Here is a 26,209-nt window from a genome sequence, read left to right as displayed (position 1 = left end):
TCTTGTTCCCTTCATGTCTAAAATCCAGATTGAGAAGCAGGAATTTCTAAATTTTAGTCCTGGCTTTAACACTGATTATTCCTATGGCGGTGGGCAACTCTCGTAACCTCTGCTGTGCACTCTCTCTATTTGTGCAATAGGCAGAATAATGTGGCAAGGAATGGACTTCACAGTGGTCACTCTGCTGTTGAACGGAATGGCCCTTCAGAATTTTCTAGTGGCTCTGAAGAATTGTACCTAAAAGCTCCCTTTTTCAAAAGCACAAGCCCGGATCACTTCAGCTACAGAATCTTCATCAGGAAGCAACCTGATCTTGCCGATGACAAACTGGTGGGCAGCTTAGATTCCATCCAATAGGGAGTAGAGGTACATACACACTAGACAGCAGGTTACAGTATCTCTTTAGCTCCCTTACACAGGATGAGTTAATTTTGAAAATGAAAAGCATTACATATTATTTCTAAGAGTCTGTATTAAAATGGGGTCTAAGTGTGTGTAGCCATACACAGCTTTACACGTGGTTCTGCTGCCAGGGGAGCCAACAGCCATGATGGGCCCCTGGATGGAGTGTGGGGGTACTTGGCTCCTCACTCCTGGAAAAGGTGGGGCCTTGGGTGGAAGGAGTGGGGCTGGGGCAGCCAGCCCTCAGGGCCGACCAGAGCGTGACACGCCAGCTCCCCCCCCCCCCCCGCCAAAGTGCTTAGGGCTGCTTGGAGCACACGGTGTGGCAATCTGGCAGTGATTTGAAGGGCCTGGGGCGTCAGGTGGCAGTGGCCGGGAGAATCGCTGGTGCCCAGGGCAGTTGCCCTCTTTGTTCCCCGTCGGTGGGCCTGTCTACTACACAGTGCCGTCAGCTGGACCCTTAGGGCAGGGATGGCCAACCCCATTTAACAAAGAAAGCTGAAACAGGAAAGCCCCCCAGAATTGTCAATGGGGGGGGGAAGGAGGCTGCCCTTTTAAGGGGCAAGCAAGCCTAGGCTTTTGGCCCATATCAGGCTCCTGTCGACGGACACCATTTTGAATTGACGACCCGGTGAGCACAGAGAAGCTGGGGACCGGGGAGGAGGAAGCCGGGGATGGGGCCGCAGGAGTGGCTTTGCGAGCTGCACTTTTGTGGGGGAAAGAGCCGCATGCGGCTTGTGAGCTGTGGGTTGGCCATGGCTGCGTTAGGGCATGTCTATGCTGGGGAGCTATTTCGAAAGAATGCTCCTTATTTCAAAACAACACACTGACAGGCCTGGTATGTTGAAATAACGGGCTTGTTATTTCGAAATAACAGCTCCTGCTCGTGAAAAGGAATACGCTCATTTCGAAATAGTTATTTCGGGAGTTATTATTTCAAAATAACGTATTTCAGAATAACCTGGGAGGGTAGACATAGCCCCAGGGCCTTAACTCGGATACTCCAAGAAACCCTTGTAAAGTACACCGGGTTAGACTGGACATTTACAATCTGTCCAGAGTAAAGGATCAGTTTGTCACAGGGTCTGGTTTACAACCCTGAGTCTCAGTCCAATCCCTGTTGACCTCTGGCTCTGTGGAGTCTCACCCCTGGTCCACTCCTTTTCCTGGGACAGCTGTGCAGGCGGGCCGGCATGTCGGTGGGAAGAGGTGGAGCCAAGTCTCTGACCTCATCTTATCAACCAGTCATAGTCATAGAACACTAGAACTGGAAGGGACCTTGAGAGGTCATCAAGTCCAGTCGCCTCCCCTCACAACAGGACTAAGCACCATCTAGATCAGGGGTGTCCAAACTTTTTTCAACGAGGGCCAGATTTGATGAAGTGAACATGCGTGAGGGCCGACCATTTTGCCTGACATTCTTTGAACCATTAAAATTAAATGCAAATTAACTATTTTATGCAAAGTGTATTGCAAACGGCATACTTTTCATTTCGTCACATGGATGACAAATCTAAACAGGTGTTAAAGCACTCTGCCTTTCATATCTGAAGGCCAGATGTAAAAAAAATCCAGGAAGCTGAAATATACGTCAGGAACATTGTAAAGTACATTACATATTCTTGGTAATAAAGGTTGTCTGTCAACTTTTAAGTTAAAAAAATATGAACAGGAACATAACACCAAGTATACATGTTGTGTCCAAATATATTTATAACTGATTTAGACCAACTGACTAACTGAGATTTTACAATGTATTCATCTCAATACATATGGATTCGTTGGGGGCCATAAAAGATAGATATTGCCAAATTACCTGGGGGGCCGTATTAAACCGGAACACGGGCCGCAATTGGCCCGCGGGCCGGACTTTGGACATGCCTGATCTAGATCATCCTTGACAGGTGTCTGTCCAACCTGCTCTTAAATATCCCCAGTGACGGAGATTCCATCACCTCCCTAGGCAATTTACTCCAGTGTTTAACCACCCTGACAGGACAAGAAGCAATGGGCTTAAATTGCAGCAAGGGAGGTTTAAGTTGGACATTAGGAAAAACTTCCTATCACCAGAGGCCAAGGAGAACAATTTTTCTCCCTCCTCCTTGTGACACCCTTTTAGATACCTGAAAACCGCTATCATGTGCCCTGTCAGTCTTCTCTTTTCTAAAAGAAACAAGCCCAATTCTTTCAGTCTTCACTCATCGCCCATGTTCTCTAGACCTTTCATCATGTTTGTTGCTCTTCAGTGTAGGAGAAGGAGAAGAATCTTGGTGGGGACACTGTTCTCCCGCATCACACTTCTACCTGCAAGATGGGTTGCAAGCACAGAGCAGTACTGGAGGGGTCTAGAACTCCCTTCATGAGCATGCGGTAAGAGTCCTGATCTGGCCAGGGCACCAATTAGGGTCTGGGGTAGGGCTGGGCAATAATTTTTGCAGGAGGGCCACTTACTGAGTTTTGGTACATGGTCATGGGCTGGCTCCACCCCCAGAAGGGGCGGGGCCTGGGGCAGAGCTGGGGGGGACTAGCCCCCCCTCCCAAATTGTCTATGGCCAGAAGAGTTGAATTAAAAACACAACAAAGGGCTCCCAGCCCTGCCACTACTGCGTTGCCTGGCAGCCTCCCGGGACTGCTGTGGCTATTTAAAGGGCTTGCGGCTTTAGCTCTACCAGGGTAGAGCTGCAACCAGGAGCTATGAGCTATTTAAATAGGATCCTGCTGCCTGAGCCACCGCGTGGCACAGTGGAGCAGGACATAAGTAGAAAGCGGCCAGATGGAGTCCGCGGACCTGACCAAAGTTTTAGGTAGGCTGGATCTTGCCCCTGGGCATGGTCTGGGGGAAGGCCAATGCTTCTACTCTGTCCAAGGTTTTTGCATTTCCTCAATGTTCTCCAGGATGTAGAGCCATGGGGACATGGTCTAACCATTGTTAAGCAGTGGTCCCATATTAAATCAGCAGTCTGGAGCATTGCTCTGGTTGCATGGTCACAACGTCACTAAAATCCAACCTGACCACATCACTGCACCGAAGGCCAGGCCAGGCCAAATTGCAGTGAGTGGAGTTGTGACTGGGTGCATGGGAGTCCATTCAAAACAGGTCTGTCCGCCGGTCCATCCAGATGGAGTGACAGCTGGGTCAAGTGGTTTTCCAACCTGGGGCACAGAGAGTCTCCTATTGCCTGGCAGAGTATGGGGGGAGAAATGGGGGTAGGGGTCTGCAGAGAACTCAAGTCCTAGCAGTTTTCTGGGTGTCTGGCTCACATGCTCAGGGTTCAGCTGATCACCATATTTGGGGTTGGGAAGGAATTTTCCTCCAGGGTAGATTGGCAGAGGCCCTGGAGGTTTTTCGCCTTCCTCTGTAGCATGGGGCACAGGTCGCTAGTGGGAGGATTCTCTGCATCTTGGGGTCTTTGAACCATCATTTCAAGGACTTCAATATCTGAGATACAGGTGAGAGGATTATTCTAGGAGGGGTGGGTGAGATTCTGTGGCCTGCACTGTGCAGGCGGTCAGACTAGATGATCAAAATGGTCCCTTCTGACCTTAAAGTCTATGAGTACCAGCTCAGGTGCTGTGTGAACATGAGAATGGGGAGGACTGATCCCAGCTGTGATCCCTGATGGGGATGCATGTTGGGAACTGGAATTTGTCTCCCTCCTCTCAAGAAACACCTGTACTGGTGCCACTGTCCAGCCCTTGGAGTGGCTTTTGTATCACCTCTCCTCTATGTGTGTGGGAGGGGGCAGCTCTGCATTCCCAGAAAGGGTGGGGCTTCATATGGAAGGGGCAGGACTGGGGCAGCCACCCCCAGCACCTCCTGGAGCAAAACACACTGCCCCCTCAGCCCTTAGGGCCGCTCCAGCCGCTCCTCTGTTCTTGTCTCCATCTCTCTCACCTTCTGTGGGTTTGTCAAAGCATTGTTAATGAGTCTTTTGTGCTCTCGGATAGGAAGTGTGTCTCTTCTTTGTGGTCTGTAAAGAAATGAATACGCAAATAAAACCTCCAGGTAAAAGGCTTTAGCAATCGCCTTCATCTCCGATTTATGGCCTGATTGCTCAAGTTGTGGTAATTTACGTTTTGTTTGTGTTCCTAACACCTCAACTGCCACGCTGATCACATGATCCCTTTGCCTGTATACTATTTTCACATTTGTGTCTTGCTCCCCCCCCCCCCGCCCTCACTTGCATCTCCTGACGAAATAGCTACCTTTTTTTATTAAAGCAATTTATTCGGGAGGCTGCCAAAGGCTTATCAGGTTCAGCATATGTTCAGACAAGTTGTACCCGAGAACTCTGAGGAAGAAAATGAAGGAAAGTAACTATGAAACGGTTACTGAGCTCAAGGTTGAAAGAACATGGCTGCTTTCCAGAGAGGAGTTCTTTATTCCAAGTTATTCACTAGTAAGGCAGTATTGGAGGGAGTCAGCCACAGCCCTGACAGGGGCAGAGTGCTAAATCTATGATAGCTGCACATTATTAGAGTTTTTTCACCAAATTAACATAACTGCTACCTGTCCAGAGCTGCCTGTAATTAAAGGGGCAATTACTAAGGTATGGGTCCCCGGTTTATTCATCAGTCGTTGTAGAAACTCCTTGGGAATTTCAAAAAAGGAATCTGCTTTGCTGATTAATTTTCCCTGTGGGCTTGATGGTACTGTTTATGTTGCTAGGAAGGGTTTTGTCTGTATTTGTATTCTGATCCAAGCAGGGCCAGTCCAACTATGTAGGTTAACTTTAAGGGGTACCAAATTAAACAGAAGTGATCTTTTTCTCTATTTAAAAATATATTAATATGTTATCTATCTATATATTTTAGAAATGTGCATCTGTCTGTCCACCTGTGAGTCCGTTTGTTCAAGAACGGTAAGATCTAAGAACACCACATTTGGTATGCAGCTTCCTCTCTTCCTAACTGAAAGCAAAGTCATGGTTTGCCTGTACCAGGAAAATGGGAAGTGCTTGGAATGGGATTGTTTTCCATTACGTTGAAAGGGAGGGGGCTGTTTGGAGGGATGCTATACTGCATAGTGACCACTGGGGGCAGCCACATCAGCAAGAGTGTGGCCAGCTAGGACTGGAGATCACCATTTTGCCAGCCACTGGATCAAGTAAGTGCCCCCCCCCCATCCTTCCCTTCCAGCCCTAGTCTGCAGCATCAGAGCACTGGGGGAGAGAAGGAGGAGAAGGTCCCTGCTGGATGGAGGGGGGAGAAAAGGCCCCTATTGAATGGGTGGAAGAAAGAAAAGACCATTGGCGGAAAAGTGGGGGAGAAAAAAGGTTCCTGCTGGACAGGGGAAAGGAAAGAAAAGGCTCCTGTTGTATGGGGGGGGGGGGGGGGGGAGGCCCCTGCTAGATGTGAGGAGGAGAGAGAGAAAAGGTCCCTGCCAGATGTGGGGGATAGAAAAAGCACCACCAGCATGGGGGGTGGGTGGGAGAAAAGCCCCCCCCCCCAAGAGGAGCCATATACACCCCTGGCTAGCCTACCTGGCCTCTCCTCTGCCCCCAAGACTGGGATTGGGGAGTGCTGGTGGATTTGGCCTATGCAACCCCCCTTGCTCCGGGTCTCCCCTGCCCTGGCTCGGTGAACAAGCCATTAGGCAGGGCCCTCAACTCCCTTGGCCCAGGGACAAGCCAGCGAGTGAAGTGCGCAGCCATCCTCTCCCGGGGGCCAAGCCAGCAAGTGGGGTGTCCCTCTGCCACCTGCCCTGCGCCCCTCCTCAACTCCACAACCTGACTCCTGCAACTCACACCCCCCCTCCGCCCCCGCACCAGCTCGCTGCTCTTAAGGACCCTGGCAACACTGGGTAAGTCTTCTAGTCTCTTCTACGTGAAAGTATCAAATATCGTACTTGTAAAATAATGCATTCTTGCCATATCAGACACTGAGCTATTTTTTCCACATTGTGGAGACCAGCTGTGTGTGTAAACACAGGTAAAACGTCTCATGGCATAGCTTCAAATGAGCACTGCCTGGGTTTGTTGCCCAGGGCAGGGTCTGGTAGTCCAGTCATTCTCAGTAGCCCAGTGTTGTCCAGTCATACAGTGGAGTCAGTGTTGCTTGCTGCTTAGTGAAGGCTGGTCAGTTACCCCCAATAGGTGTTCCTCCATGGTACGAGCTGTGATCGATGGCCCAGTGCAAAAGAGTTGCACCTCAAAACCAGAATTCATTCAGTGTGAAGGAATAAAGATTTTCATAACTTCCCCCACATTGGTTCTTTCGGAAGGAAGACGTTTTAGCACTGACCGGAAACACAGCATACAACTCAAAGCGGTTAAAACTTTAAAGTGTCAGCTACTGGCAGTTTACACCATCCAGTATAATTGTGTTAGGATTAATGCAAAGTAGAAAAAAATAAATAAAAATTTTTAGGTTTAGTTTTATATTGTTCATTTTGAATGCCAACATATTTCGTTCTAGACTTCTCCTTTTTTTCTATACTAAATGTGTATGTATGGGGGTGGGGGGGAGGCACACCAAAGTTATAGTTCACCTAGGGCGCCAAAAACCCTTGGGCTGGCCCTGGAGCCAAGGCCCATGGAAATCAATCACAGCCTTTCTACTTACTTACGTCAATGGGCTTTTGGTCAAGCCTCTGTCTAGGGTATTCACACTGGCTGTTGATATTGTCTTTATTTTAAATGGAAGGGGAAAGACTGGAAATATGCCATGGAGATAGTGAAGTCATGTATTACACAGAGCATCATAGCTATCAATGGCGATTCATTATAACCAAGGTTCCCTCTAATTCTTTCCATCCCGTGAGGAATAAATTTTGTTATATGCACTGAGGCATGTGTAGATGTGCACCACAAGTTGAAACACCTGCTGCCAGCTGTGGGCACTCATCTGATCAGCTGGGTGATATCTGAATCTCTCCCAAGCGGCCACTCAAGCACTCAGCTTACAGGGAACACTGACTGCAGCCCGAATCACAGTTTACACATTGTGATATGCTGAAATTATTTGGGATGCTCATTTCATTTTCTGTCTAAACAGCCAGTAAGTGTGACTTTTATTCCAGATTAGATCCATATGCCAGAGTGAACCAGAATCCAAACCTAAGTCATGATGTGGACTGACCTCTCAAATCCATATCCATACACATCTCCTTGGTCCATCATGGCCATAAATACCATTATTTAGAGAGTGTGATAGAGGAGCCTGCAGCTTTCCAGAGAAGTAAAACATGCATACAAAGAGCCTTACTGTGTCTGAGTTCACTATAAAGGGGTTCTACTGAACAAAGACCCAAACAGATTATTGCCAGTCAATCTTGACAGTGCCACTTCTTGCAAGAATGGCCATTCCATTGCACAAGAACAGGGGAAAAGCCAGCACACACTACATTGCATGAAACAACACAAATGCCACTTATAAGGCAGCATTTATCAGCTTCCTGTTGCTTCCTGCATGCTCTTCCCTGTCACTCTGACCCAGGCGAATGAAATATTTCAGGCACAGACAGTATTCAAGCCAGCTCCTTGAGAGGCAGCTAAACGTGGCTTTTATCAGTACACGAGCAATTGCAAAGATAAGACTTCAAAGAAAACACATTTTAAATACACCTTTAAAAGCCTTAAAAATGTAGATTCATAAATGTTTGTGTTACTTGGTAGACAGATAAAGCAGAGTGGAATGACTGAAGTGTAATGGGGCCAAATACCTGCAAACTGCACTTGTGTCCATATCAGACAAATGGTTTACTTATTAATATATGTCTGCATACAGTGGAGTTTTCTTCTTTATGAATTATCATTTCCTCCTCTTTGTAACGAACAGCCTTTGGAGCCAGAAATAATTTGCCTACACTTTCCTCATTCAGGACGACACACATAGAAATGCAGAAATCCTAAAGGAAGAAGTGTTCTTGAAGTCTAGGGCCACATACTTATGCCCTGGCAATCCATGTTTTGGCATTCAATTTAGCAGGACTATTTAAGACCTGCTAAATCAAACACTGAGAGCACCTCCATTCAATGCCAGTACTCCTCGCAAGAGGAGTAAGGGATGCTGACGGGAGCATTTGCTTACATCAATCTTCCAATGTGAAGACAGCACCAAGCTTGGCTTAAGACATGGTGACCCCAGCTACGTTATTTACAGAGAAAGGAAAAACTATAGGAGTTTCCTAGTCCACGATACAAAAGCTATCATCAGCATGGGCTAACTGCCCCATGGCCTGCCATCTTGGCGAAGAAGACTGAACAAGTTTGGAGATCACCCCTAGAGGTGATCCCACAATTCCCACAAGAACTGTGAGGCAGCTAGACAGGATAGTTGGGAGGAACAAGTTACCACTGTCCATGCTACGTCTGTTCTGTGTCCATAGAGAGGGCATCATGCAGTTGCCAATCTGGTGTTTTACCAGACATAAATTCACTAATAAATTGGAGGAGATATGTGTGACGGGGTGGGGCAACCCCATCACCCACTGGCGCCGGGAGGTGCGGACTCTGGCAGCAGGGTGGGAGGCTCAGCCTGGACGGCGCCGGCATACGGGGTGAGCGCGGAGACGGGCGGTCATCTCCACGCACCAGGGACGCCCGCTGACGTCAGCGGTGCGACCACGGCGAGAGGGGTGGGGCACCCAGAAGCGGGAGAGGGTGAAATGGACCCGGCCACGGATAAGAGGGAGGAGGGACAGGGCAGCAGGGGAAGCAGGGAGCAGGAGAAACGCACAAGGGATGGAGGAGGCGAGGAGAAGGGGGAAGCGACGGACGGAAGGGGGCCAGAGGAGGTAATCTCCCACCCATCGTAGGTGTGGAGAGGGGGCGCTCGGCCAGACTCACCGGCGGGGTAGGAACAGACCCAGGGAGGGTTGTGGAACCCGTGAGCAGGCGTGTTTAGGGGCAAGCCCCCATCTGCTGCCATCAGGATCCCCAGCTCCTGGTGTTAGGGCCCTGGGTCGGGGTCTGGAGGGAGGGAGGAAGGGCCCGGACCCCCCACCCCGCTGCCAGGGCGACTTTCATTCAACCAGCATTACTGGCCGCTCCTTATATAAAGATATAGGGGCCCAAATAGGGAGCCCGTGACAGTATGCAAGAAAGTGTGTCAGTCCTGAAAAAAAGTCAAACATCTGAATCTGCTTTTCCTATTCCGAGGGAGGGGAAAATGAAAGGCAAGATGCAGGCAGGTCAGAGCAGATGTTTAACAAAACGGCTTCAACACAGCACATAGTTTGCAGATTCAGTGCTGAGTGGCATCTGTTAGGGGAAGTGAATCTCCTTTTAGTGTATCGACTATAAAATAAAAACCCCAGCGAAGCAAAATGAATTCAGATTTTAAGGTTGTTTTTTTTTAATTTTGCAGTAAACCTAAGTTCAGTAAATTGATTTTCATAGCAATAAAAGCTGAATACTCATAACCTCAAAAGCTATAACCATTTTACTGCTATTTAAAATTTATATTTTATTTCTAGTGTCTTTTTCTTGGATATGCCCTACGGGGAACCATTTTATGTGTAGCTCTGGAAATGAGCAGAGTGCAAATATTTTTATTTTCTGCTCGGCATCAAAGTGTTGATGCATCCTCCTGAGACCAAATGCACTTCTTAAAAAAAAAAAAATACAGTGCAGCCTTGTTTAAAAGCAACTGCTGCCAGTTTCTACCACTTGGCCATGAATCAGAATAGCCACTGGGATTAGATTATAGGCAGTGAGAACTAGCCTGAATCTCTGCCCCAAAATAGCCATCTTTCTTGAGGTTCAAAATTAATTCTGAATTATTTTTCAATTTCCTCAATCTCTGCAATTCTTGCTTCTGGCTAGGGAGCAGAGGCAAAGCAGCTAACGTGTCACAAGAAATAACATTTGCATGGGGGCTTATTCTTTTGTTGCTACGATAATATATTTAGTCTGACACTTATGTAGCTTCACTGGGCTAGATTCTCAGCTGGTATAATATCAGCATAACTTCACTGACTCCAGGAGAGCTATACTGCTGAACCCTAGGTAAAGAGATGGCCTATTGCCTTGATTGGTTACTCACAGTTACCCAGAGTTTACACCAGTGTCAGTGAAGATGAATCAGGTTCCATGGCATTTGCATTAGAAGCATTAAGACTCCTAAAAAGTGATGATCTTTCTAGAGCAATTCTGTTATTGGTCAGGATTCTTGTCTTACTCCGAACCCTTCTGAGATATAATTAGGGCCAGTGAGATTAGGCCAGGAATGACAGAGGATCCCTCACCTCAGCAATAACAAGGACTGATATTCAACCCTGCTGTAGCTCCATTGACATGGATGGAGTTACAGCAGGTCTGAGTCTGATGGCAGATCTACACGACGGAGCAATGTCAACTTAAGGTACACAACTCCAGCTATGTGAATAGCGCAGCTAAAGTCGACATACTTCAGACTGAGTTGTCTCCACCGTGTGTGTGGGGTGTTGATGGAGAAACTCTCCTATCAACTTCCCTTACGCTGCTTGTTCTGATGGAGTACCAGAGTCTATGATAGAGCAATTGGCAGTTGATTTAGTGGGTCTTTACTAGACCTGCTAAATCAATCCCCAGTGGATCAATCTCAGTCACCACAGGGCCAGTCTCCCGGTAAGTATCTGAAGATACTATTTGTGTAATAGGGTGATATTCCTGTGATAAATTAACCTGCTCCACTAACTGCCTCATGAGGACTCTGCTCATTAACACTTCCCCGAGATCAATCCTCTGAGCAGCTCGGAAGAGTCATCATATCTCTTTGAAACACTCATCTGGCAGATGTGTGTTTTCCTCCCAAATGGGGTGTTTCCCATCACAGCTCCAGGAGCTGTGGTGCATTGTGGGCATTCATCGCTAGTGACTGACTTTAATTCTGGTAATGTGGGACTTTATAAGGCCTAAAAAAGGAAGCAATGTGCCACTTAAAAGAGCCAGTTCTCAGAATTTCCATAGAATATTCAGCACTTGCTCTGAGCTCTGGAAGGGGAAAATAATGACACTATGATATATGGAAAAGCTCTTTTAGGTGTTTTTTAAAGGTTCCTATTAGCTATAACATTCCTCCTCTTGTGACTGTAGTGCAGTCTGATTCATGGTAACTAATGCACTGGCTTTATATAATAGAATCATGGAAATTTAGGACTGGAAGGGATCTGGGAAGGTCATCAAGTCCATTCCCCTGTCTTGAGGCAGGACCAAGTAAACCTAGGTCATCCCTAACAGGTGTTCGTCCAACATGTTCTTAAAAATCTCTAATGAAGGGGATCTCATAACCTCCCTCAGAAACCTATTCCGGTGCTTAGCTTTCCCTATCATTAGAAAGAGCTTCTTAATATCTATCCTAACTCTCCCTTACTGCAGAACAAGATAATTATTTCTTATCCTACCCTCAGTGGACATGAAGAGCAATGCTCATCACCTTCTTTGTAAGAGTCCTTCACACACCTGAAGATTGCTATCACATCCTGCCTCCAATCTTCTTTTCTTAAACATGCCGGTTGTGTCTAGACTGGCCGCTTGAATTTCTGCAAGAACACTGACGATCTCATGTAAGAAATCAGTGTTTCTTGCGGAAATACTATGCTGCTCCCATTCGGACAAAAGTCCTTTTGCACAAAAGGGCCAGTGTCGACAGCTCAGATTTGTTTTGCGCAAAAAAGCTCCGATCGTGAAAATGGCGATTGGGGCTTTTTTGAGCAAAAGCGCGTCTAGATTGGCATGGACGCTTTTCCGCAAAAAGTGCTTTTGCGGAAAAGCATCCGTGCCAATCTAGACGCTCTTTTACACAAATGCTTTTAACGGTAAACTTTTCAGTTAAAAGCATTTGCGAAAAATCATGCCAATCTAGACGTAGCCGTCCAGTTTTAACCTTTCCTCATGGACCAGGTTTGTTAAATTTTTTATCATTGTTGTTCTCCTCTGGACTTTCTCAAGTTTATCCACATATTTCCTCCAGTGCAGCTCCCAGAATCAGCCACAGTTCTCCATCTGAGGTCTAACCCATGCTGAGCAGAGGAGGACAATTGCCACCCGTATCTGACCTATGATACTTCTGTGAATACACTCAAGACTGTTATTAGCTTTTCTTGCAATGGTCACCTTGTTGACTTGTATTCAATTTGTGGTTCACTATAACCCCTTTTCAGTACTGCTGCCCATTTTGTACTTGTGCATTTGATTATTTTTCCTTCCTAAGAGTAGTTCTTTGCACTTTCCAGTATTGAATTTCACATTGTTGATTTCAGACAAATTCTCTAACTTGTCTAGGTAATTTTGAAGTCTAATCCTGGCTTCACCGTGCAAGCATCTTGGTGTCACCTGCAAATTTTATAAGCTTGTTTTCCACTCCATTACCAAAATCACTAATGAAAATATTGGCTAGTACGGAACTTAGTACTGGCCCCTACATGACCAAAAGAACCAAAAGATAAGGCCTCCCAGTTGGACAGTAAAACACTGAGAACTACGCTTTGCGTATGGTCTTTCAATCAGCTGTGCACCCACCTTCTAGTAATTTCATCTAGACCATATTTCCTTAGTTTTCTTATGAGACTGTCATGTGGGATTATGTCAAAATCAAGGTATAATACATCTACTGCTACACACCCTACCCTCCCCCTCTTATGTCCATTAGGTCAGCAACATTATTGAAGGAGGAAATCAGGTTAGTTTTTGGCATGATGTATTCTTGACAAAGCTATGTTGGCTATTACGGATAACCCTGACACGCATCTTAACCATGGACCATCATTCCGGTTCACGGTTGGGCAGACCACTCCCTCTTTTGCTGGGGATAAAATAACATCCCTATGACAACTACAGCCATTGCTGCAGGGGAGAGTACAATTAGGAAAGCATTTGCTGTATTTAACTTCCTTTCAGTAATACGGCTGCTGGAAGGAAGATTGAGGGCCAACACATGGGCTGTGTCTAGACTGGCAAGTTTTTCCACAAAAGCAACTGCTTTTGCGGCAAAACTTGCCAACTGTCTACACTGGCCGCTTGAATTTCCACAAGAACACTGACGCTCTCATGTAAGAAATTAGTGCTTCTTGTGGAAATACTATGCTGCTCCCATTCGGGCAAAAGTCCTTTTGTGCAAAAACTTTTGCGCAAAAGGGCCAGTGTAGACAGCTGAGATTTGTTTTGCACAAAAAAGCCCCGATGGTGAAAATGGCGATCGGGGCTTTTTTTGCACAAAAGTGCGTCTAGATTGACCACGGACGCTTTTCCGCAAAAAGTGCTTTTGTGGAAAAGCGTCCGTGCCAATCTAGATGCTCTTTTCCGCAAATGCTTTTAACGGAAAATTTTTCCATTAAAAGCATTTGTGGAAAATCATGCCAGTCTAGATGTAGCCCTTGTGCGCAGTCATCTTCCCACAAGAGAGCTCTACACATCACATTTTGGGACCCACGGGTCTGCACTTTCAAATAAGCAAAGAACTAGCAGGGCCATTTTCACAGCACCAATACTGGCTCTGCAAAATGATACATGGTTAATCCAGCCTACTGCTGTGGCCTCCACCCTGGCATTTCCTGGTGATCCATTTCCCCCCAGAGCCATGGTTCTGGAGATGAAGTTCTGGGCGAGGATTATCTTTGCTAGCTTCTCCCTTTCCATTTATGCTCTTTTTCCTATCACTCAGAAAACTGGGACCTCTATTAGGGCATGTGCCCATGCAAGTTGCTTCTGGGCTTCCAAATGCCCACCCTATTCCTGGGACTCCACCAGAGACTCCTCCGCTGTTGTCCCCTGGTCTCCTTTCTGTGCCTGCATCTGCCCTCGGTCAGGATTCCTGTGTATGATTTGCTTGCACCGCCACCATAACTTTTAGTGGCATCACTGCAGTTTTACACTGGTGTAAATGAGGGTAGCAACAGTCCTCCAGGAACTTGCTTGATCTGTTTGGTGCCAGCTCAGGAATTGCTATAATACTAACAAACTCGTAGAGCAAACTCTGTTTAATAAATCAAAATTTTAATTCAGGTGCATATAGCTTCAGCAACCAGGAACTGCTAAAAACCAGGCTATTCTCAGACTACATGAACTATGACCTTTCCCTCCCCCACATCCTCACAGTTTCTTACTCTCCCGATCATTACCTTTTATTGGATTTCGTACCACAATTAGCCAAAAAACCCACCAGAGATGTGAGGCACACGGCGAGTGAGCAGAACCCTGTGTCAAATGCATCGCTCACCCCATTGGAGACAATATCATTAAAGAAATGCTTGCCTTCCGGAGGGATTTAGTGGACTGAGTATCTCCCATGGCAGGTAGCGACGTAAGTGTTCAGTGCTCAACTTATTAAAAAGAAATGCATGCCAGCGAGATACAGGTAATGGTGGCGGGAACAGCCTTTGCTAACTAAAACCTAAGTTGACTAGCAGCAGGAGTAGCATCTGGTTCAGGAATTCATGGCTTGGAAAATACTGGTCCCCTCAATCAAAATAAGGCCCCATTTGTTGGAATTGTTTGAGCAGCTCCTATCTCACTTACACCTGTGTAAATTGGGAGTAACTGTTTTCAGCTGATGCAACTCACTAAGCTACACGGCTCTTAGTTACACAGGTGTAAACCTAATATTGACCGACTCCACTGATTTCAGTGAAACAGCAGCAGATTGGCCCCATTGTTGCTGGGAGCAGAGTATGGCTCAATGCAGTGACACCCGTTTAAAACAGCAGTGAGATCAGAATCCCTTTCTCCCCTTTCAGAATATCCCTTTGCAATATCTTAATGCCCGACACTTGGTATGCACCGCAGCGAGCTCCTTCTTACCTTACCTCCCTTGCTACTTTTCTAAACACGCAGGAACTTTTGGCCCAGCTCTGCTGCAATAGCAGGAAAAGCAGTGAGAAAAATCAGACCCATGGGAGAAGATTAGATCAGACGCCCAAAGGGCCTCCAAATTATTTGTCCATTTTTTATTGTTCTCCGGATGCTAATTTGACACCACTTCGCTTCCTGTGCTGCCCGCTCTGGCACCGCTGTCCCTGGGGTGATATTTAATCTGGGTGGTGAACGTTTGGCCTGAATTTGCTTTGCATCTAATCTGTGGGTGGCGTAAAGGCAGCTTGCCAGGAATAGAGACATTTTAGTCCTCCCATGCCAAAGTGGGGAACAGGATTTCAATACCGAGCCTGCTTATCTCTTCCCAGGATGCCTTTTATCGCACAGCCCTGCTGCACCCTGGCATTAGATGTGTATGCAGCGCTGCTCCACAGAGCCATCCAATGGGGTTCAGCGGTTAGCCCTCTGCAGGGCCAGGAAGGCCAAGTGGCTGCATTGTTTGTGACCATCCAGGAGGGCTAGTGGCCGGGGCATGTCGGTTTAGTTGAGAAGGATGCTGAAAAACAGAAACAAAAGACAGGACTATGCAGCACTTTAAAGACTAACAAGATGGTTTATTAGATGATGAGCTTTCGTGGGCCAGACCCACTTCCTCAGATTTCTTCCACATATTGATCTGAGGAAGTGGGTCTGGCCCATGAAAGCTCATCACCTAATAAACCATCTTGTTAGTCTTTAAAGTGCTGCATAGTCCTGTCTTTTGTTTCAGCAAGACCAGACTAACACGGCTACATCTCTATTGCTGAAAAATAGAAAGACACCCAAACTGTAACCCAAATTCTGTCCTCAGCTGCCCCCTGCTGACTACAGAAAAGGGACCTGGGGAGTGTCACTGAAAATAGAAATTAGACTTCAGGCGAGTGCTGAGCACCAAAACAAAACCCCATTGGCCCATATTTTTGCCTAGTAGGAGCCACCTATTCCCCTGCATTGAGGAGCTGTGAGTATGTCTACACTGCACATAAAAACCCACGGTTGGCCTGTGCCCGCTGACTCCGGTTCCCAGGGCTCAGCCTGTGGGGCTGTTGAATTGCAGGGTAGGCCTCTGAAATCGGGCTGCAGACCAAACTCGGGGTCCCTCCCACTTCTCAAGGTCCAAGTCCGTAAGCCTACACTGCAATTAATCCGTCCCTTCGCCCAAGCCCTGCGAGCCCTAGTCACCTGGCACAGACCACCAGGGGTGTTGAGTTGCAGTGTAGACATACCCTCAAGAACCTTGTCCCCTTCCCTCTTCAGTTGCCCCAAGGGGAGCACATCCACATCAGTAGCTGGCGTTGGATTTTGTGTGTGCAGATGGGGAGGGGGCGAATGTTTGTGTGTCCTCCTTTCATGAGTAGAACATTCTGTTCTACAGAACAGGGAGGTATATTAGAAACCAGCGAAGGATATTCCCAGCAACACTCCCAAAGGGCTCTGGTTTGTTCCGATTTTAAAGGCTGTCACGCAGGGTGTTCTCTCCTCACCACGGCTACGTCTACACTGGCATGATATTCCGAAAATGCTTTTAACGGAAAAGTTTTCCATTAAAAACATTTTTGGAAAAGCGCGTCTAGATTGGCAGGATGCTTTTCTGCAAAAGCACTTTTTGCGGAAAAGCGTCTGTGGCCAATCTAGACGCGGTTTTCCGCAAAAAAGCCCCGATTGCCATTTTCGCAATCAGGGCTTTTTTGCGGAAAACACTACTGTGCTGTCTACACTGGCTCTTTTGCGCAAAAGTCTTTCGGAAAAAGACTTTTGCCCAAACGGGAGCAGCATAGTATTTCTGGAAAAGCACTGACGATCTTACATGAGATCATCAGTGCTTTTCCAGAAATTCAAGCAGCCAGTGTAGACAGCTGGCAAGTTTTTCCGCAAAATCAGCTGATTTTGCGGAAAAACTTGCCAGTCTAGACATAGCCCATTAGTATTGATTTAATGGTGGGGAAGGAGGGAGAAATCCAAGTGCTTTTAATAAGAGCTAGGCTGGAGGGCAGAGAGGAACTGTTCTGTTAGGTCACTGACCCAGTTGGACCCAGGAAAGGTGACTAAGCCCTTGTTTACCATTCAGCTCTCATTTGCCAGCTTAGCGCGCCACGCACTCAAAACTCTCCCTGAAGGAATGAAGCCAAAGGGAGCTTAGGGCACAGGAGTTATACAGACATGTGGCTAGAGCCCCCTGCAGCCCTTCTCGTCTTGGATCGCAGACCTGGCTTTTTGCGGGACAAATACACGTTTAGTGGGGTGGTTGTAGATGCTAAAGCATAAAACAGCACCCGATTCTCCTCTCAGACAGGAGTCATAGAATCATAGGATTAGAAGGGACCTCGAGAGGTCATCGAGTCCAGCCCCCCGCCCTCAAGGCAGGACCAAGCTCCGTCTACACCATCCCTGACAGATGTCTATCTAACCTGTTCTTAAATATCTCCAGAGAGGGAGATTCCACCACCTCCCTTGGCAATTTATTCCAATATTTGACCACCCTGACAGTTAGGAATTTTTTCCTAATGTCCAATCTAAACCTCCCTTGCTGCACTTTAAGCCCATTACTCCTTGTCCTGTCCTCAGAAACCAAGAGGAACAAATTTCCTCCTTCCTCCTTGTGACACCCTTTTAGATATTTGAAAACCGCTATCATGTCCCCCCTTAATCTTCTTTTTTTCCAAACTAAACAAGCCCAGTTCATGAAGCCTGGCTTCATAGGTCATGTTCTCTAAACCTTTAATCATTCTTGTCGCTCTTCTCTGTACCCTTTCCAATTTCTCCACATCTTTCTTGAAATGTGGCGCCCAGAACTGGACACAACCAGCCTAACCAGCGCAGAGTAGAGCGGCAGAATGACTTCACGAGTTTTGCTTACAACACACCTGTTGATACAATCAGGAGTAATTCCAGTGAAGACAGTGCTCACTTACACCACCCCTGGTGCCATAAGAATGGCAAGACTGGGTCAGACCGAAGGTCCATCTAGCCCAGTATACTGTCCGTTGACAGTGGCCAATGCCAGATGCCCCTAGAGGTAATGAACAGAACAGGGACTCAAGTGATCCCTCTCTTGTCGTCCATTTCCAGCCTCTGGCAAACTAATAGCCGCTGATGGACCTAACCACCAACTTTTGGGTCAGATCTTCATCTAGTATAAGTTATTATTTTCCTAATTATGCAATTAAGGAAGTCTGTATATGATGGCTGCAATCCTGTCTCCATGAAAGACAACAGGCATTTGGCCATTTACTTCATTTGGGGCCCCAATTCCACCCTATGTGATTCATTTACATGTGAAAGAAAATAGGGTTTTTGTTACAAAGAGGAGTTTAATTACCGTCTTTCAGTGGTGCGTAAGGTGACTGCAGCCACTGCCCTGCTGGATAGGTTTGCCTTCAGATACAAACCAGAACTAAACGGTCTACCGGCTCCAGGCACTGGCAGCAAAACATGCACTTTCAATGGAGATGACTTCTGCTGGAGATAAAGGAAGAAGCATCATCATCCCCAGGAGAGAAAGAGTAGAGTTTTGCTCTGTCTCTGTCTCCATCTTGAACTGACTCTCAGTCTTGGTTTCCCACCCCCAGCATCAAGAGTCCCTCCCTCGGTTCTCACGTGTTGAACCAACACTCATCATGGTCATGTCTAAGCGTCTTCCATATAAACTACAGCAATAGCAAAGTCCCCAGAGGACTTGAGGGGCTCTCTCACATGCCTTCCCTTTTAGGATAAAAATGCTGCTTGGGGTACGTTTTTGGTTGTTTGCTCAGTAAGTATTTGGAGGAAGAAGGGGATTGTAAGTGTTTTCAGTGACTTTTGTATGACAGAAAGGCTTCTGTTGGTGCAATACACAGAAAACAAAGTCTCTCCCTCATGTCTAAGTAGCTACATACACTGCAGAATGCAAGATGATTTCAGTGGCTTTATTAGCTCTGGCATAAATATTTGCAAAGGACAAGAATTTTTTTGGGAGGTGTCTCAAATCAACAGTAAAATGCCTGCTCCCTGTACTAAAAGAAATCCAGAGGATCTGTGTTGCTAAGAAAGAAAGTGTTAGAGAGCAGAAGTTAGATAGCTAGATAGATAGCAACCCACTGGTTTTTAAAGGGAAAGAGGAGTCATGAATAATTTTCATTATTTAAGAGTAAGAATATTTAAGGGCACTCAATTATATGCCAAGAATTTTGCCCATCTGACAAGTTTCAATTGTTTCTGCCTTTTCACTGACATTGATTTCCACACGTAGGCCATTAGATTAATCTGAGGCCTTGTCTACACTATAAGATGGATTGAGGCTGCAGTGTAGACGTGATGAATGGTTCTCCAAGCACATTCCCATTGATGCCGGTGTGCCACCAAGATGCAAAGAGTAGCTGGAGTCGATGGGAGATCTAGTCATCTCTTTCTGGATATAGGAGATTCAGTATGGGAAAGTTTACTTGCTGAGGACAGGGCTAAATTCACAACCAATAAGAAATTTGGCCATCTTTAGAGTATTAAAACCAAGTTATGCACATAGGAGAATAAAGCCCGTGTGGAGGAAGTGCTGGCAACCCCATTGAGACAGTACTGTGAAACATGCCCATTCTAGGTATGGACACCTTACTGATCATGTGGGCACTAAGGGTGGTCTACACACAAAGTCTGTGCAAGGCTGTGTGTGGTCACTGATTTGAGAACAAAACACTTTGAGTCCAAAATCAGTGAGTTAAAAAACTGACTTTGTAATTTTAGGCCAAGTCTGTGTGTAGAATAGCTCTACAGGGACCTTTACTGTGGACTCCGAGTACACGCGTTCATTGCCTTGGCCCCTCAACCTGAGAAGGTTGTGAAAGGAGTATGAGCACAGCGCAGACTAATGTCAGTCAATCTTGCGTTCCTTTCCCAAACCGGCACTTTCCTGGCTGACAGCGGCTCCTGGACTTACCCCGAGTCTGGGGAGTTTGTTTTGACTCCATAGAGACCTGCAAGTGCACAGAAACAAACCTTCCCTGTTCCTCCCAAAGAGAAAACAAAGTTCAGAGATAAAAAATGTCCGTCAGAGCTGCTGGACTCAACCGTGCCAGAGAGCTGCTCTCAGTATGATCTCTGGCTCTATGTAAATGAGGTGCCTTCCGAGCAATGATCACCATCTCCTTCCAAACACCCCGTGACTATTGGCAAGTCTGCAGATTTATGAGCCAGCCATTAAAATGACAATATAAGTACTGTAGCCAGGCCTGTATGTGTGATATACTGTGCTGCCATCACTGTAGCTAAGGTCCCAAGAACCACCAGTTGGTGATCTGCCAGCACAAAATCTTAGGCTATGTCTACACTGGGAAGATTCGGTGACACAAGTGCTGTGGACATGCAAAAGTCGCCAAAAGGGAAAATTGGTCAAGCCAGTATTTCTGCCTCATATTACCGACATTTCATTGCCACATTGCTAGCTCCCCTACTGACAGGTAGAGCGAAGCAATGGGGGGTGAGCATCCCCCAGTGCAGTGTTGTGGGAAAGCAGAACTGATTCCTGCGCTTCTTGGGATTCCTTCCTAGCTCTATGAGCTCTTGGTGCTGAGGAATGTCAAAGCAGTACAGTAGTCTCTCCATCCTTCCCCCTGCAGCAGCAGTCTGCCTGCCGCTGTGTTCCTAGCAGGGCAGAACAGGCAGGAGCATTCCAATGCTTTGTTCTTTGTTCCCCAAAGGGAGAAGCTCATTCAGCTGTCAGATACTTCCTGCAGCTTTAAAGGGGAGAGGGGTGCATGCCTGCAGGGCAGCAGAGATCACAAAACACTGAGCACAGCCATCAGGGCAGGCATCGTGGAGTGGAGCCTTGGGCAGAGGGGACAAGGGTATGGGCAGTCAGCCCTTAGCACTGCCCAGACCACAGCACACTTCCCTGCCCCTTCCCCCTGCAGCCCTCAGAGCCATGCAAAGCAGCACTCTTGCGCTCTGGCATCAATTCAAAGGAGCCCAGGGCGCCAGCCATTGCTGCTGCCACAGCAGCAGAGGCAGTGGCCAGGAGCTCCAGGTCCCTTTGAATCTCCAGGCCCTGGGGCAATTGCCCCCTTCCCCCCGCCCCCATCAGCAGGCCTGGTGCACAGTGGCAAGTTGGTGCATAGTAGACTGCTATGCCATTGGCTCACATGGTGGCTTGGGACTAAGTTGTTAGCTTGACAGAGTTGGTACTGGACAGAGACATGGTGGCCATGCCACCATGAAAGTCCTATTGCTTGCCACTCAAACCAGCATGAACAATGTTTCTCTAGAGCCAACCCTGCTGGGAGCCTTCCGTGCGTGATGCAACCTTCCTCCCATAGGCTGGCAGAGGAGAACTTTCCTTCTCAAAGCCAAGTCTCTAGTTTATCCCCTGGAGAAAAATTTCATACCACCACCACATTCTACAGCTTAAGCATTATCACTTCTATGGGTAGGCTACAGCTGTCCATTTATAAAACAATATCCACTGCAGAAAGATGGTTGGAAACTGGAACATAAGTGACTCTGAACAAAGTACAGGTTGAACCTCACTTGTCCAGCACTCTCAGGTCCAGCAACCTCCATGGTCCGGCATGATTTTAGTCAGCTGGATGTGCACTTAGCATGGGTGCAACCAAGTTTCCCACAGTCCCATAAAGTTTATTTACAGCCACCAGTCCCGGCTGTCAGCGTTCTGTGCTATAATTTAGCTCTAATTCACCCCTAAATGTCTTCTAAGAGCCCAGTAAGCACTGGAAGTGTTGGTCATGCTGCTAGACAATACTGACCTCCCACGGTCCAGCAGATTCTCTGGTTTGGCACCGGTCAGGTCCCAAGGTGCCAGACTAGAGAGGTTCAACCTGTATGTGAAAATGCATACCTCAAAAAGAATCATAAACTAACATACCAAAGTTAGTGCCCCAGCAGTCTGAGGGGTGTGAATGATGGAGGCAATGGGGCATGCGTTGGAAAGGAGTCGGACTTGTGCCTCTCTCCTTACATATGGCATCGAGCCATTGGTATCCCTTTGGCATTTTCTCCATGCTGGTTTGCTGTGCTGCTCCCAGAAAAAGCTTCATTTATCTAACTTGCCAAAGACAGAAAGTGCTTCACAATTTTGCAGAGGGTCATCTGATAACCTTGTCAGGCTTAATTATATCATAATCAAATTGCTCCCTGGAACGCAAGGGAGGCAATCAATCGCCCGCAAGCACCACAGACATACCCCGCCGACACGAAAGCCTAGAGCTCACAAATAATTTATGAAAAATGGACAGCATTCAGAGGCTTCATCTTCATTTAGTAAGAGAAGGGTTTTTTTGGCTTGTGAGAGAGCAAGTGTGTGTGTGTGTGGGGGGGAAGTTAAGCTGCAATGAATCATCTAAACCACGTGGGTGGAGATAGTACCTCCGTTGCTGAAGAAGGGGAAGGATAATCCTTTTGGGGATGATGTAGTATCCTGGAAATTCAGGGCTGTTTCACCTTCTTGCTGATCTGTTGCAAGGAGACAACTGAAGATTGTGGAGCTAAGTTCTGGAGACAAAGTTTCTTCCACAAGGCCTGGTGGGGAGGAGGTTGGCTTTTTAAAATCACCTCTCCTACAATAGCTACTGATTTACTGCACTTGTCTCCTGCCTACTCCAGCTCTTCTGGATCCTTCATGACTGCAAAGACCCAGGTAACCCAGGACTTGATAAATAACAGAAGGGGAGGGAATATTGACTATTCCTTCAGCACTGGTTATGGTGTCAATGCAGTGATCTGGCAATATAGAATCTAAGATTCAGTCACAGATTGTTCTGTTGAATGTTTTTGGGTAATCTCAGAACACTTATAACATGCCAGATGACCAAATTCTACCTTACTGACTATACCACTCCTTTCACAATGTATGTCCCTGTTAGGTAATCTATGGGCCTACAGCAAAATATGTCTAGTAATGGGCTGCGAGTCTACGGGGCCAACTCCTGTTACAGAAGAATGTTAGAACCTTGGTTTATACCTACAGTCCTGCATAAAGCAATGCATGGATCTGTAACATAATTAGAACGAGGTTATGTATCATCCACCCAGGGAAAACCGGTCTGTGTTGTATCACTGTCAGCCCATTATTGTGTTGTATCTAGTGTTGTTTGAGAAAATGAAATACCGACTTTGTGAAAGCAAATTCTGAGTTGTTTTTGTGGCAAAGGGTTTGAAGTGAGTCCATTTCCACCCCCAAAACTCTGTAGTTAAAATTTCTCATTTTCCAAAAGCCTATATTTTTGGTAAATGGAAACTTAGGAACCATTTTAAATGCCATTTTGATCAAAACATTAGATTTTTCCACTAAACATGAAAATTGTCCATGATTTCTTTTAAAAAGTTTTTTTTTTTAAATTGGCAGCTGTGATGCAGAAAAACAAACCAGATCTTTCTATCCCCAAACAGGAATATTGCCTAATGAAGTTGGTGAATGGTAACAGACTGGCAGGGAATCGGTTTCCTATGGTGGAATATCTCTTACTATCAGTAGCAGGTGGGTTTGTCTGAAAAAAAATACAGTGAATAATACAGTGTGAAAAAGACATGCAGTCAGCAGCATATTTAATATATTCAAAGTGATATAGTTTTAGGGAGGATAAGTTGCATTTATTATACATGAAGCAATTGAATCCCTGCTGCTTTCAGTGTAAACTCCACCTTAATCATTTTGGAAATTCCTCTTTTCATGAGAGGAAACTTGGGGGGGGGGGGGGAGAGGTGTCACAATTACAGTATTCATTCAGTGACCTCTTCCCAGTTACACTCAGTATAAGAAGTACTCACAGGGTATATAATGCATATATCACACAGTAATATTATGACAAATCTGTGGCCAGCTAGAAATCCATCAGCTCGTTTCACACACAGCCTCATTCAACAGCACAGTGGCATCAGGAATAGACTTCAGAGTCTCCTGCTTCAAATGCACTGTCCCTAATTATGTGAACAAAAAGGTAATCTCCCTTTTCTATTCACAGTAGGGGGTTTATCACTAGGGTTGCCAGGTGTCCAGTTTTGAACCAGACAGTCCAGTATTTGAGCTTTCTGTTCAGGAAACAAATTGAGAAAATATAAATGAGAAAATACAAATGTCCGGTATTTTCTAAATAAAATGTCATGTAGATTGTGATATAATGTCAAGTGTGTCCAGTATTTTTGTTGAAATATTTATGACACGGATTTAGAAATGTAAGTTCCTGTCCTGTAGAGAACAGTGGTATAGAGACAAATACAAGCTTTGAAAGATACCTTACTGGCAGGGTGCATTCAAATAATTTATAGGGGGCAAATCTTGCTTGCCTTATTCTAAGACCCCACAGGCTTTTCTAGGATATTGTTTGCACAAGTAAGGTAAGATGGATTTGACTGAAAGTTTATAATTTGGTTTGAGCTGAGAAGACTCAGGCCCCCTGAATTTTACTTTAAGATGAAGCCACTTCCAAGCAAAGCTGAAAACCCATACAGAATTCTGCTGAAATCACTAAATATTATCTGGTTTTGAGTCACTATCCATGTGTCTCTTGTGTCCTTTGAAGAGAAACTGTAAATCCCTGCTTAGAACTCATACGAAGGGAAAAGGGGACCTTTGAAAATTGAGCCAAATTAGTTCCCAAGCTACCAATTTTTCTAGAAAAGTTTTAAGAATTTCAGTGATGAACTGGGCCCAGTGCCAGCTTTTTAAAGAACCTTAAAAAGTTCCCCTGGGAGAGAACACTGCACCTCTGTTTGAAAATTGGCTAAATATGCCCTTTTCAGCTAGTAATTTTCATCTGGTAACATTGATCCACTCTAGGGTTGCCAAGTGTCTGGTATTGAACTGGACAGTCCGGTATTTTTGCCTCCTCTACAGTAAAAAAATTCAGAAAATACCGGACACCTAAAATGTCCGGTATTTTCTGATTTTTTCCCAGCCAGCAGGCGAAAATCCTGGGTGCTTACTGGGTTCCACAGCTGTCTGGCCTGGCGCAGGGAGGCAAGATGGTGAGTGGCACCTCAAAAGCTTTTCTTTAAGGGACCACACTAGTTTTTTTACTTAACAATTTTGATCCCCCCCTTTTTATTTTCTCAACAGAATTTTTTCCCTGGTGTTTTTTTTTGGTGTGTGTGCATGTGTACACTACCCCCCTAGTTCGAACTAGGGGGGGTAATGTAGTCATACGGAGTTGCAAATGAAGCCTGGGATTTGAATTTCCCGGGCTTCATTTGCATAAAGCCGGCCGGCGCCATTTTTAAATGCCGGCTAGTTCGGACCCCGTGCCGCGTGTAGCAACTCCGTATGACTATATTACCCCCCCCAGTTCGAACTAGGGGGGTAGTGTAGACATACCGTGTGTGTCTGTGTGTGTATGTGTGTGTGTGGTATTTTTGGTTAAACCATCTGGGAACCCTAATCCCAGCACATCCCAGAACTGATTTTTCTCTTGCTTACCAGCTCAGGAGTGGCACCAAGGAAGCAAATGGAGCTATGAAAACTTGAGAGGAAACTCTGACCCAGTCTTTTGAAAGGAGCCTGCCATTAACAGCTCTTTGCACATCTCTCAGTAGTGCTAGCTCAGCTATGCCAGCAGACGTGCTCACTATGCAGTAAAAAGCACAAATATGACATTGACGATTGTGCTTTTTTTTTTTGCAAACAGAAACAAATGTGAATGCAAGTCTGCAGATGCCTGTCTATGTGTGTACAACCTTATTTGCCCGCTGTCCTTCAAGTGTTGTGAATACCCACCAATAAGGAATTTGCAATGAATAAATAAGTTGTTGTCGCCAATAATATTTGCCATTGATAAAAATAAAGATGATCTAAAATACTAATGTGGTTAGCAGCTTACACGCATGAAGCCAGCCAATTTCCTCAAGCAGCTAAAATAAACTATTAAGTGTTAAATAAGTGGATTTCAGCACTGCCAGAGCCATTTTACAAGATTTGGGTGCCAATTTAATTATTCACAAGCACTGTTCCCTCTAATTTTTTCCCACTCATGTGCAGAATAAATTTTATTATATGCACCACGACATGTGCAGATATGTACCACCAGTAGAAACACACTGTGGGACCCTGTGGGCACTCT

General features: G+C 46.0%; 1 long non-coding RNA gene across 2 annotated transcripts; it reads left to right on the top strand.

The window, feature by feature from the left end:
• Positions 1-237: 237 nt before the first annotated feature.
• LOC102452571 (uncharacterized) lies at positions 238-25,946 on the top strand. Of its 2 annotated transcripts, none has more exons than XR_012896428.2 (5): positions 238-366; positions 2,649-2,772; positions 5,218-5,264; positions 23,547-23,634; positions 25,778-25,946. It is a non-coding gene; the product is annotated as an uncharacterized LOC102452571 (long non-coding RNA). The 2 variants fall into 2 exon arrangements; XR_012896427.2 differs by having other exon boundaries at positions 25,573-25,946.
• The last annotated feature ends 263 nt before the right edge of the window (positions 25,947-26,209 follow it).

This window comes from Pelodiscus sinensis, chromosome 17 (genome assembly GCF_052426305.1).
Source record: "Pelodiscus sinensis isolate ZL-2025 chromosome 17, ASM5242630v1, whole genome shotgun sequence".
Taxonomy (NCBI): Eukaryota; Metazoa; Chordata; order Testudines; family Trionychidae; genus Pelodiscus; species Pelodiscus sinensis.
Note: the sequence above shows the minus strand (reverse complement) of the source record. Positions and strands in the feature narration are given on the sequence as shown.